The sequence below is a fragment of the Alexandromys fortis genome, unplaced genomic scaffold, assembly GCF_014885135.2.
Source record: "Alexandromys fortis isolate MF-2015 unplaced genomic scaffold, M_Fortis_MF-2015_v1.1 scaffold_26, whole genome shotgun sequence".
Lineage (NCBI taxonomy): Eukaryota > Metazoa > Chordata > Mammalia > Rodentia > Cricetidae > Alexandromys > Alexandromys fortis.
The window spans coordinates 9,669,297-9,681,547 of NW_026067894.1; the positions used below are offsets into that span (position 1 = coordinate 9,669,297).

A 12,251-nucleotide genomic window follows, 5' to 3' on the forward strand; every position below is an offset into this window, starting at 1 on the left:
AGAATATATGTGTGTGAATGAGGGAGTTTGGATGCTTCTGTACCACAGCATGCATGGGAAATCAGAGGACAAGTTTTGGGAGTTGGTTTTCTTTCCTGTGGATTGAACTCAGGTCCTTAGGCGAGTGCCTTATCAGCTGAGCCATCTCTCTGCCTGGCCCTATCTATTCTTCCACAAGCCACAGTACCTCTTGTCTTCTTCCCAGTGACCTAGGACTGTAGAAATTAGCTCGATTCGGGAAATAACCAGGCTAGTTAAAGGATAAAACAGTTTTATTTATTATAAGGGGAAAACTAAAGAAACAGAAATGAGAAGTCCAAACTCCGCTGTGCCCTGTGGGAATCACAGAGAGTGCACCTGGGCCTTGAGCCTCGCCCGTTTTTTTCTCTGGTCCCAGAAAGCCACACCTTTACTTAGCCCCACCTCTTAAAGATAATTGGTTAACAAAGCCTCCCCATCGTGTGACCTTTTTTCCTACACAAAATATTGGTTTTTATTTTATGTGTATGCATGTTTTGTCTGCATGTATGTCCATGCACAACATGTGTGCCTGCTGCCCTTGGAGACCTGAAGATCGAGTCGGTCACCTGGAACTGGAGTTATAGACAGTTGCTGGCTCCCATGTGGGTGCTGGGAATCAAACCCAGGTCCTCGGTGAGCCATCTCATCGCCCCTAAAGGATCCGTACTGTGTCAGTGTTCTCTCTATCCACTTCTGATGCCCAGCTCCAGGTTGGTGGGACCAGAGCTGCTGCTTTAGGTTCTGAGAGGTTAGACTGTAGAAAGCAGGAGGCCGCTGGACAGCTTGGGGGCTGTGGGTCAGTCAGACACACCTGGCTGTGGGGGACTGTAGGTTAGTCAGACAGACCTGGCTGTGAACCCAGTACTGATTGCTTACTAGTTGTGTGACCTTAGGCAAGATAGCTTCTTGCAGCCTCAGTTTCCTTATCTGTTAAACGAGGATAATAAAAAGCTCCTTCCCTGTTAGGGTTCCTGTGAGGGTTAAATAACCAGGCACACAATGAGAACCCAATAAATGGTGGTAATGGTTGTTATTACCACAGTTATGAGTCTGGGCATCCATTCCGGGAATGTAAAGATGTCTCTCTTGGGACAGGAGAAATCGGGTCTGGGAGGGCACTGCTGGGAGCCGGTGGTTAGCAATCTAGTTTGACAGGTTCCAAAAGGTGCTTGTAGGGCAAAGAGAGGGAGGTGGCTTCATAGAGGTAAGAATGTGCCTTCATGTCCTTGCCACCTTGCACCAGCTTTTTCTGGTGCGTACTCTGTGCCAGGCCCTATGTTGGCACGGGGCTAGAACTGACTCCATGCAGACTCTTTCTCCGTTCCTGGGCAAGCTCAGCGTCTAGTTGGGCTGAAGTGCCCCGAAAGCACCAGGTCCAGCTCTGACTGTCACTGAAGTGTGAATAGGTGGGAGGAAGAAAGGCCATTCCTCCCGGCAGGAACCGTACATGCCAAGATGTGGAGCCAGGACCAGCACCTGGGGAAATGTCCCTCCAAAGACGGGCTCGGGAGAATTTGAGGCCTGAACTCAGGGCAGTGGGAGTGCTTGGATATTATACAGGGAGAAGAGAGGCAGGGCCATCTGTTTAGGGGAGGAAGGCTGAGATATTGGTCTGGGAGCTGTGCCATGCAGCCGCGGGAGATGTCAGGTCTGTGTAGGAGGCAGGGACGGGGGACATAATGATGGACTACAGTGGACAGGCAAGCGAGGACTGAGGAGAGTGAGGCTTTGGGGTCTGGGGGTTGATTTGGATGCTTTGGCCGAGGGAGACAGGGAAGACAGAGCAGGGATAGGGAAGGAAGCCACTTGTCAGGGTCTCAGCACCCTCCCTCTCCAGCGCTGTCTGAGCTGGACACGGAGGCTCAGTTTCCTGGCACCAGGACTTATCCTCCTATCTCAGGAGTCCTTTGTGTGATGCTGGTGGGGCTGGCAAGGATATGTGCTCTTGGGTGTCAGTGCTTGGCAAGCCCAGTGTGGCACAGAGAAGCCCTGGGTTTCTAGACTTGTCCACGCCACCCTCTCTCTTACCCTCCTTTTTCTCGAATGCAAACATATAAAAACCTATTTTTTTCTAAATATGTATGTATGTATGTATTTATTTATTATGTATACAATATTCTGTCTGTATGTCTGCAGGCCAGAAGAGGGCACCAGACCTCATTACAGATGGTTGTGAGCCATTATGTGGTTGCCGGGAATTGAACTCAGGACCTTTGGAAGAGCAGGCAATGCTCTTAACCACTGAGCCATCTCTCCAGCCCCTATAAAAACCTATTTTGCGTGACTCTCAGAGACAATAAATCTCTGTGGTGCATGGCTTGGGTTAGAGTCTTGGGGCCTAGATGACTCCCATGAGTTCCTGTCCCTCGGGTGAGCAGTGAGCCCAGAGCACCAGTGACTCCTTCTAGGAACCAGAGGAAGGAATGAAGAGCTAGACAATGAGTTCTCTAGGTGGACGGTGGAGGGAACATCTTTTGGGTGCTGTGCACAGCGTGAGTAAAAGGCTTCAGCCTGGAGAATGTGCTCAGGGTGGATAAACACCGTGTGTGGCTGGGGCAGAAAGGGACAGGTAGAGATGAGAGATGAAGCTAAGAAGGGAAATGGGGTCATGCTATGTGGGGTTTGGGGGCTGACTTGTGGCTCTCCACACCTTCCGGAAACCCCACTTGCTGAGACAGCCTGGGCCTTTTTTTTTTTTTACACTGTATTTTCATCTCTTTGCTTCCCCCCCCCTTCCAATCTCCACCCCTAGTGACTCAGTGGTTCCCTTTGAGACCAGCGGTTTGGGTTCTCTTCCAGCCCCAACACTGACAAGCTATGCGGGCTTCAGGCACTCTTGCCCTCTCTGCATCTTTGTGTCCATGTCAGGGAATGGGGACGTGCCGGCCTTCCTCGGAGAGCGGGTCAGACTTCAGTGGGTGACCCCCTGAGAACTGGCTCCGTGTCTGTCCTGTGTCACCACACACAGGAGCTCAAGTACAGCAATCATGGAACCTCTCCACCTCCTCGTCCCCACCCGTGGCTTCCCCTGTCTGTCTTGGCAGCCATGCTGCTCCCAAAGGAAGGAAAAGAGTAAGAAACAAGTTTAAGTCTCCAGGGGGGTCCTGGCCTCCTGCCGAGCTGGCTGCCTTCCTGCTCCTTGACCCCCTTTGGACTCAGGCCAAGGACTCTTAGTCCTGAGGCCTGGGCACCCTCTGTCCCTTACCCTAGATGACCCTCTCTGGTTGGAGGCCAAAGCCAGCAGTGGTCCGGAAACATGGACAAACATTTAGGAAATTTGTAGCTTTTCTTTTCCCCTGGAAGCTGATGACCAGGCTCCCTCTCTTCTGGCACGGGGACAGGAGTTAGGTGAGAGGTCTGTCTCTGAAGGCCATGGCCAGTGCAACCCTGGATCCTCCGACTGGTGTGGAGGTCAGTGTTCCTTGAAGGGTTTCAGCTCTCTGGAGTCCCTGCTCTGGTCCCCAATGCATATGTGTGCCCTGGCTCTGGCTTCACCTCTCTGAGCCTCAGTTTCCTCTGCTGTGGAATGGGTCTGATCTTGCTTTGAGGATGGCTGATGGTGATGAGGGAGGGAACACCAGTAACTCCTCGAGAGTGGGCAGCTACTGTTGTTGTTGTTACAACTACTGCTTTGTCTATTTGAGGCATATTCTGACTATGTAGCCCAGGCTTCCCTTCAGCTCACAGCAATCCTCCTGCCTCAGCCTCTTGAGTTCTAGGATTACAGACTCTTACCTCTTAAACTTATACCCTATCCCATCTGGAGTTTAACATGGTTTCTTTTTTCTTTTTAGATTTGATATGTGTATATCTGGTGTGTGTGTGTGTGTGTGTGTGTGTGTGTGTGTGTGTGGTATAAGTGCATGCCTGTATGTGTGTGTGTGAAGGACAGAGGAGGGTGTGGGGTATCCTATGTCACTCTCCATCTTGTACCTTTGAAGCAGGGTCTCTCTCTGAGTGCAAAGTTCCCATTGTTCATCTAGGCTGGCGACCAGCAAGCCCCAGCGATCCTCCTGTCTCTGTCCCACATCGCACAGAACTGGAGTTAGAGGAGCACTCAGATCATGCCCGTCTTATTTTGTGGATGCTGGATATGAACTCAGGTCTTCATGGTTGGGCAGCAGATGCTCTTAACCACTGAGCCATCTCTCCAGTCCCTCTTCTTAGGATTTTGAGACAGGGTCTTGATATATATTCTAGGCTGGTTGGTAATCTCGACGCAGCTTAGGCTATCCTTGAACTCACATACTTTCCCTTCAGCCTCCTGAGATTACAAGCTTGTGCCACCGTGCCTATCTGATGGGTTTCTTATTGAATAAATGGAACCCGATGAGTCAGTTTTGAAGCCAGAAACTCAGCATCTTAGCCTTCTCTCTCAGTTGGCTGGGATATGATCGCTTCACCCACGACAGTTTCTCTTCTGCAGCCTGCCTGATTGGATGCCGCTGCTGCACACTCATTGGAAAGGCAGATAGTAGCAAGGGTCTTGCCCTGTCAGGTCTGGGTCAGAGGGACAGAGATAGACTGTGAGTTCATTGGAACCAACCTCTGGGAGTAAGGATGACACAGACTTCTGCAGAGGTCAGGAGGCTCCAAAGAGAACATCTGTCCTGCAGGAGGGTGGAAGCAACATCAGCTTTTGTAGCTCTTCCTCTGCCAGGATTTGGGGGTCACCAGCTTCTCTACATCTGCTTTGATTTCTACAAGAAAGGGTATGGAGTGATCGCAGGTTCCTGACACATGATAGGTTTAAGAGTAGATTCTGGGGGCTAGGGGTATAGCTCAGTTGGTAGGATGCTTGCCCAGCATGCATGAGGGTTAGAATCCCAGCACCTCCTGCATCACATGAGCCCAATGGGACACAGTGGCACAAGCCTGCGATCTCAGCACTCCGGAGGTAGAGGCAGGAGGATCAGAAGTTTAAGGTTAACTTCAACTACATAGTGAGTTTGAGACCAGTCAGAGCTACAGGAGACCTTGTTTAAATCCCAGCCTCAGGGCTGAAGAGATGGCTCAATGGTTATGAGCTCTTTTTGCTCTTGCAGAGGACCTGGATTTGCTCTTTCTGACCTCTATGGGCACTAGGCATGGACGTGGTACCCATTTCTCCCTCCCTCCCTCCCTCCCTTCCTCTCTCCCTCCCTCCCGGCAAAACACTAGCACATAGAGTAAAAAGAATAAATCTAATAAAATAAAAAAGTCCCAGCCAGGCAGTGGTGGCACACACCTTTAACCCTAGCAGGTGAATCCCTGAGTTTGAGTTCAGTCTGGTCTATAGAGTGAGTTCCAGGACAGCCAGGGCTGCAAAAAGAAACCTTGTCTCAAAACAAACAGACAGACAGACAGACAAACAAACAAACCCCAGTTCCACCACTCACTTGCATGGGGCCTCATTGCTTGACTTCAGTGAGTCTCAGCTGTCCCTGTTATCAAGGGGAAGCAGATTAGCGCCTTCCCACGGACGGGTGTTTATGTAATCCGTGTAAAGTGGCTAATCCAGGTTGACACACTGGGGTGGCTACTGTGGCTGTCCTATAACTAGCAGGAGAAGAAAAGGCTACCAGGAAAGCAGTTCATGGAGTTTAGGGAGCATCCCCTTAGTGGCATTTCTCTATTCATTTTTAATTATTTTTATTTTTTGGTTTTTCAAGACAGGGTTTCTCTGTGTAGCTTTGGAGCCTGTCCTGGTCACTCTGTAGACCAGGCTGGCTTCGAACTCACAGAGATCCGCCTGCCTCTGCCTCCTGAGTGCTGGGATTAAAGGTGTGCGCACCACACTCACCTAAACACTGTTCTTTCTCTGAACCTTGACACCAGTTCCCTCCCTCCCTCCCATGCCTGTTCTTCTCCATATCGCTTATCGCTCTAATCTACCATCTTTTATAGATTATTTACTTATTGTCTATTTTCCTTCATTGGAATGTAAGCTTGCTGATGGGGGGGCTGGCTTTGCCTACTCAGTGCTTTACCTTGTCCCTACAACAGCATGCGTGGCACATAGCCCGTGTTAATAACTGTCTGTGTATTGATGAGCAAATGAAGCCTTCCTTCCGTGTAAGTTTCAGATGCATCGGATGTGTAGTAGATTCTCAGTAAAGGACCACACTAGCGTTTATGACCCGAGGAAGGAGTGCCCATTCCCCTGTCCGTTTGCCAGATGATACTTTGGCTCGGTCAACTCGGAGGCCCCTTTGCTCCTGATGTTTTCTGCCAGGGCATCAGTTTCAGTTGGCGTGTCCAAGTCTTTTGTTACTGAGTCTGAGCTATGCAGAATTTCTAGTTGGGGCTGTTTGGCTGTTGGGCCCACAATGGTTATTATGTCATTATTGGTAATTAGCATGCAGGCCCACATGATGAAGTTTTTGTTTTTTCAGCAGAAATCATAGCAGACAGCTGCGCTACGGAGTGGGGACCCAGCTCCCAGCTCTGAGCCATCAGCTTAGGGAGATGAAGATGGAGGTTTCCAAAGCAGGAGACTCATAGGTCACCAGCTCAGCTGCTGTCTCCCTGAACAGTATCCTGCACCTTCTTCCCAGGACTCTCTGCTTCCTGGGCCTAGCCTGGTGTAGCGGGGGCTCTCACACTCCTATGGTACTGATTGGCTTAGGGCTTTCAGATATACATGTTCGGATGTTCGGGATTCAGCAGTTATGAGTGGAGAAAATACCACTAGGCTTAAAACCAGGAATGTGGAGCTAGGGGTGCAGCTCAGTGGTGGAGCCCTTGTTGCGTAGACACAAGGCCCTGGCGTGGGTCCCCAGCACTGTAAAAAAGGCTGGCACCTGTGGGTATGGCTTTGTGGTTGAGAATACATGCTAGTCTCATGGAGGATCCGAATTCAGTTCCTAGCACCCATTTCCAGCAGCTTATAACCTCCTGTGACTACAGTTTCAGCTTCAGGGGATCTGCATCCTGTTCTGACCTCCAGGGGTGCGAGCGCACACGCACACATTCACATATAGACACACACACACGTGCATGTGCACACACACACACAAATCTAAAGAAACACAAAACTGGGGCTGGAGAGATGGCTCAGTGGTTGAGAGCACTGGCTGCTCTTCCAGAGGTCCTGAGTTCAATTCCCAGTAACCACATGGTGGCTCACAACCATCTGTAATGAGATCTGGAGCCCTCTTCTGGTGTGACAGCATACATGGAGGCAGAATGTTGTATACATAATAAATAGATAAATCTTTAAAAAGCAAAACGCAGCGCTAGGAGCCTAGTTAAGTCTTCTTAGCTGTTGACTTGCTGGGCCACCGCAGGCCAACGGTATTTCTTATGAGCTGGATCAGGGTGCCTGCTTGGCTTCACTGGGAGAGAGACAGGATAGTAGCATGGACAAGGGACTGGATAAGTCATACAAGCAGTTACAGTCCTTCCTGCTGTGAGGATGAACCATCTGATTTCAGTTCCTGAAGTTAGAAAATAGGGTTATTTATGCCCTCTCCAGAGGTGTTGGGGGCAGGGGGGGGGAGTTCCCTAAGCCTGTGAGCCCAGCATTGAGGCTTGTCTACCTTTGCTGGAGTTATTACAGAGCCCACCGAGGGAATGACTAGTGGACTAGTGGCAGGGCGGGGCTGAAGTGGCCTGACTAGCTGAGGGATCTTGGGCAAATTTCCTGCTTCTGCCTCGTCTATAAATGGGAGGAGGTAATCCTGCCTTCTTCAGGAGGTTGTTGTTGAGGCATAGTGACAGTGCATTTAACACTCTGACGCTGAGGTTGACACGTGCCGCCCCCAGTTTATAGATAAGGAGGCGTGGGAGGGTGACATAGCATGTTGATACTGCAACTTTGGTTTGAACCCAGTCTCCTTGCTCAGAACCCCACAATCTTTTTGCCTCTTCCTACCGTCGTTGTCACCCACATGTGCGATGGTGCTGGTGGTTGTTACTGTAGTTCCAGGGGCTCAGCTTGCTCCTGCTGGCGCCCCCAGACCTGCACAGATGAGGAGCTCAATGTGGGTTGCTCACTTCTGGAGTCTTTTGCCTTGACTGGAGGGTTCTTTCTGTGTGGTCTATAACAGGTTTAAATTAAAAGTCAAGCTGAGTTGATACCAGCGTTCAGGGCCCAGAGGCAGGTGGATCTCTATGAGTTTGAGGCCAGTCTGATCTGGCCAGGCAAAGCTATATATTGACACCTTGTTTCAAAAACTGACCCCCCCCCCAAAAAAAAATTCCCCAAATAAAAGTCCTGGGGCTGGAGAGATGGTTCATTGTTTGAGATTGCTTCCTTACTCTTCTTGTAGAGGACCAGGTTTAGTTTCTAGCATCCACATCAGTTGCCCCAAAACTGCCTGTAACCCCAGTTCCAGGGGAGGTGACCCCTCTTCTGACCTCTGTAGGCTTCCATGTGCATGTCATGTACATAAACTCATAGGGGCATACATAAGTACATACATACACACACATAAATATATTTTAAATATTGTTTTTATTTATATGAACGTTTTGCCTGTATGCATATTTGTGCACCATGTATGTGCTTGGTGTCAACAGAGTCCATAAGAAGGTGTTGGGTTCCTAGAACCAGAGTTACAGATGGTTGTGAGCTACCCTGTGGGTACTGGGAACTGAGCAAGGTCCTCAGTAAGAGCAGAAAATGCTTTTAACTGGTAAGCCATCTTTCCAGTCCCCTTAAAAATTTTTTTTCTTTTAAAAAAGTCTTACTTAGGGCAAAGTGATAGTATATGCCTATAATCCTAGCACTTGGAAGGTAGAAGTAGGCAGATCAGGGTTTGAGGCTGGCAAGACCTTACCTCAAAAACAAACAAACAAACAAACAAACAAAAAAAAAACCAATCAGGTGTAGTGTAGGGTGGTGTGTGTTGTAATCTGTAGAACTCCTGTACTCCTCATCTGATCCTCCTGGCCACACTGTGAGACAGCCTGGTAAGCAAACCCCTCCATCTGACTGGTGAGGGAGCCAGAGATCGGAGGAGGTGGTACCGACTGAATATTTGTGTCCACAGAATTCTTAGGGATGGTGCTTGCAGATGTAGCTCTTGGATGGTAGGTTGAAGACCATGAAGGTCCCTCATGAGAACAAATGTCAGAAAAGTCACTCTGCCATGTGAGGACACAGGAAGAGGGTGTCTGCAAGCTAGAAAGAGGGCCTTCACCTACGCTGGCATCTTGATCTTGAACTTCTAGCTTCCTAAAATGTGAGAAAATCCATCCAGTTGTTTTAACCATCTAGTTTATGCCTGTTCCCCCCTTCTTTGGGGCTTGGCGTTGGGGATTGAACCCAGGGCCGCGATGTCCCTGACCAGTGCTCTGCCACTAAGTGACATTTCCAGCCCCATTCTTACTGCTTTTTTTTTTTTTTTTTTTTTTTTTTTTTTTTTTTTTTTTTTTTTTTTTTGGTTTTTCGAGACAGGGTTTCTCTGTGGTTTTGGAGCCTGTCCTGGAACTAGCTCTGTAGACCAGGCTGGTCTCGAACTCACAGAGATCCGCCTGCCTCTGCCTCCCAAGTGCTGGGATTAAAGGCGTGCGCCACCACCGCCCGGCTCATCTTACTGCTTTTAATAATAAATTATCTTTAAGGCTTTTTTCCCCCTTGCTAAACATTTATCTATTTCTTTATTACTTGTGCTTGCTGCTGGGGAGGTCAGAGGAAATTTTGTGGGAGTCGTTTCTCCACTTCCCCGATGGAGGTTCTGGGGACCCAACTCAGGATGTCAGGTTGTCTGTAGCATCTTTACCTGCAGAGCCGCCATCTCGGCGGCCTCAGGTTTGTCTGTAGCATCTTTACCTGCAGAGCTGCCATCTCGTCAGCCTCATTTCTAAGCTTCTTCCAGCTCAGGTATTTCTCGGCTTCGTGGCTCTAGAATTGAGCTTGCTCTCCAGCTCTGAAGATGAGTAGAGGTGAACTTGGGAAGAGGTGGTGCGTGGAATGCTGCCTGCCGTAAGATGTCCTTTGAGTTCTGTAGCCACTGTGCCGTGACGGCCAATACTTCAGAAGTGACTTACCCAGAGTCACGCAGTCAAATTCCAGCAGGTTGAGGTTGTAGGCCTTTCTAGGCTCCCTTATGGCTTTCATCTCCCTCTCCGACACACCCCCAGTCACACCGTGGAATGGCTTGGAAACTGAAGTTAGCTGGATGCTCTCTTGGTGGCTCAGGGACCGTCCTGCGCCTCAGCGCGGGAAGCTCTTCAAGCAAGTCAAACAGCCCTTTCTGGATACCCAATCAATCCCTCCTGCTCCCTTTATCTTCTTTCTCTCTTGTTCTTGTCTCAGTTGAGGGCTGGGCCAGGCGGACTTTACCAGTTTTAGAAGGGCCTCTGTGAGCAGGTGTCACGTGGCTCTCTCTCTCTCTCTCTCTCTCTCTCTCTCTCTCTCTCTCTCTCTCTCTCTCTCTGTCCCCGGAAAACCCCTTAGGACCAGGGAGTTTCCTGCTCTTGGGAGAGATATACTGTGAGTTAAGCCTCAGGGAGCTGGAGGCTTTGCTGGATCAGGGTCACTGGGCTCTTTATGGCTTTGGGAGAAGAGGATTGGGAAGGGTCACGGGAGGTCAGACCCTCCCGGTTCCTTTTTCAGGTGTCACAGAGCTGCAATCAGAAGCACAGCCACAGTCTTTCTCTAGGGGCTTGGTTAGAGGTCAGTATTTCCCATTCAAGGCACTGCTTTCTTTTGTTTTCCTTTGCGAGACAGGGTTTCTTTTGTGTAGCCCTGGCTGTCCTGGAACTCACTCTGTAGACCTTGAACTCACAGAGATCCACCTGCCTTTGCCTCTCCAGTGCTGGGATTAAAGACATTGTGCCACCACCACCTGGCTTAATGGCTTTCTTGAGGGCAATTTGAGGACGGTGGCATAAATTCTAAGCTGTAGTGTCTTCACATGGAATCGACACTAATAATTCTTTGAAGGGTCGCTAGTAGCTAAATGCAATAACGTACACACAACTTTCAGTATGCATCTAATGCATTATAAATCCCTCATAAATGTAGTTGCTTTTTTATTTTTAGGTTTGGGGGATGTAGAGGAGTCGTGGCAAAGACTATATGGCACAGGCTGGCCTTGAACTCACTTTGTGCCCTCAGATTTACAACCCTTTGCAGGCGTGTGCCCTTACGATCATTTGTTATTGTTTATGTGTGGCATTGGGGACCAAACCCTTGTGCATGCTCAGCAAACATCCTGCCACTAAGCTACATCTCAACCCCAATTGTTATTTCTTTTCAGTGGTAAAATATTATTAGTATTATTTTTAGTAGTATTAATTGAGCCAATGGCCTGTGCATGTTGTGTAAGCACTTCATCACTAAGTTATTGCCCAGTGCTGCTTTTGATCTTGAGAAAGGGTTTCATTAAGTAGCCCAGGAAGAGCTTGAAATTTTGATCCTTCTGCCTTGGTTACCTGAGTAGCTGTGATTGTGGACCTGCACTACCAATTCTTGCTTGAAAATAAATTACCTTAAAGGTCTCTTTCAGCTCAGCTATCCCTAGGTTTTCTGGTTGCAGAATTTTTACTTTATAAATGTTTTGAGACAGTGCTCACTCTATATAGCTCAGCTGGCCTCAAACTCATTATCTTCCTGCCTCAGCCTCCCCCGTGGCAGAATTACGTGCAGATAACACCGTGCCTGGATGGCTGCAGAATTTAATTTGGTCTCCAGCTTTGTAGAGTAAATATAGCTAGACTTTTAAAAGAAGCTGTGAGCAGAGACCTGTAGTAAGGGTTGGGAAATGTGAGTTCAAGCTTGGACTCCATCATCTTTGTGCCGAGTGACCTTGGGCAAGTGTGCTACAGTCCTTGAGACCATTTCTCCACACGCTCAAAAGTTAGCAGCTGGGGCTTGTAGTCTCTAAAGGCCTAATTAAGCAATAGGTGTTGTTGAGCCAGCCCTGAAGTTGTGAGCATGGGAGAGCTGGCCCCATTACTCATCTGTCTCGTGGTGGCATGGGGGGGCTGCCCCCCACTTCAATGCCTGAGGCAGATGGGAGAGCTGGCCCTGAGGTCATAAGAACAAGGGAACTGTTCCTTCCCCACACTGGCTGCAACAGTCGGGAGAGCAAGCCCTCCACTATGCCTGGGCAGCACAGTAGAGCTGCCCTTGAAGGCCTGGGAGAGCTGATCCCGAGGGCATGAAAGCCAGAGAACTGGCCCTGCCCAGTGCTCATCACTGCAAGGGGTGAACTGGCAAGGGCAATGCTGGAGAGCCCATCTTGGTGGTGAAGATGATGTGGGAGAGCTGGCGGGCTGACCAACCCTGCAACTAACTA

General features: G+C 49.3%; 1 protein-coding gene across 1 annotated transcript in view; it reads left to right on the forward strand.

Annotated features, from left to right (window-relative positions):
* The window catches only part of Epb41 (erythrocyte membrane protein band 4.1), a 146,966-nt gene that overhangs the window by 6,670 nt on the left and 128,045 nt on the right, over window positions 1-12,251 (forward strand). The gene's annotated exons all lie outside the window — the stretch shown is intronic.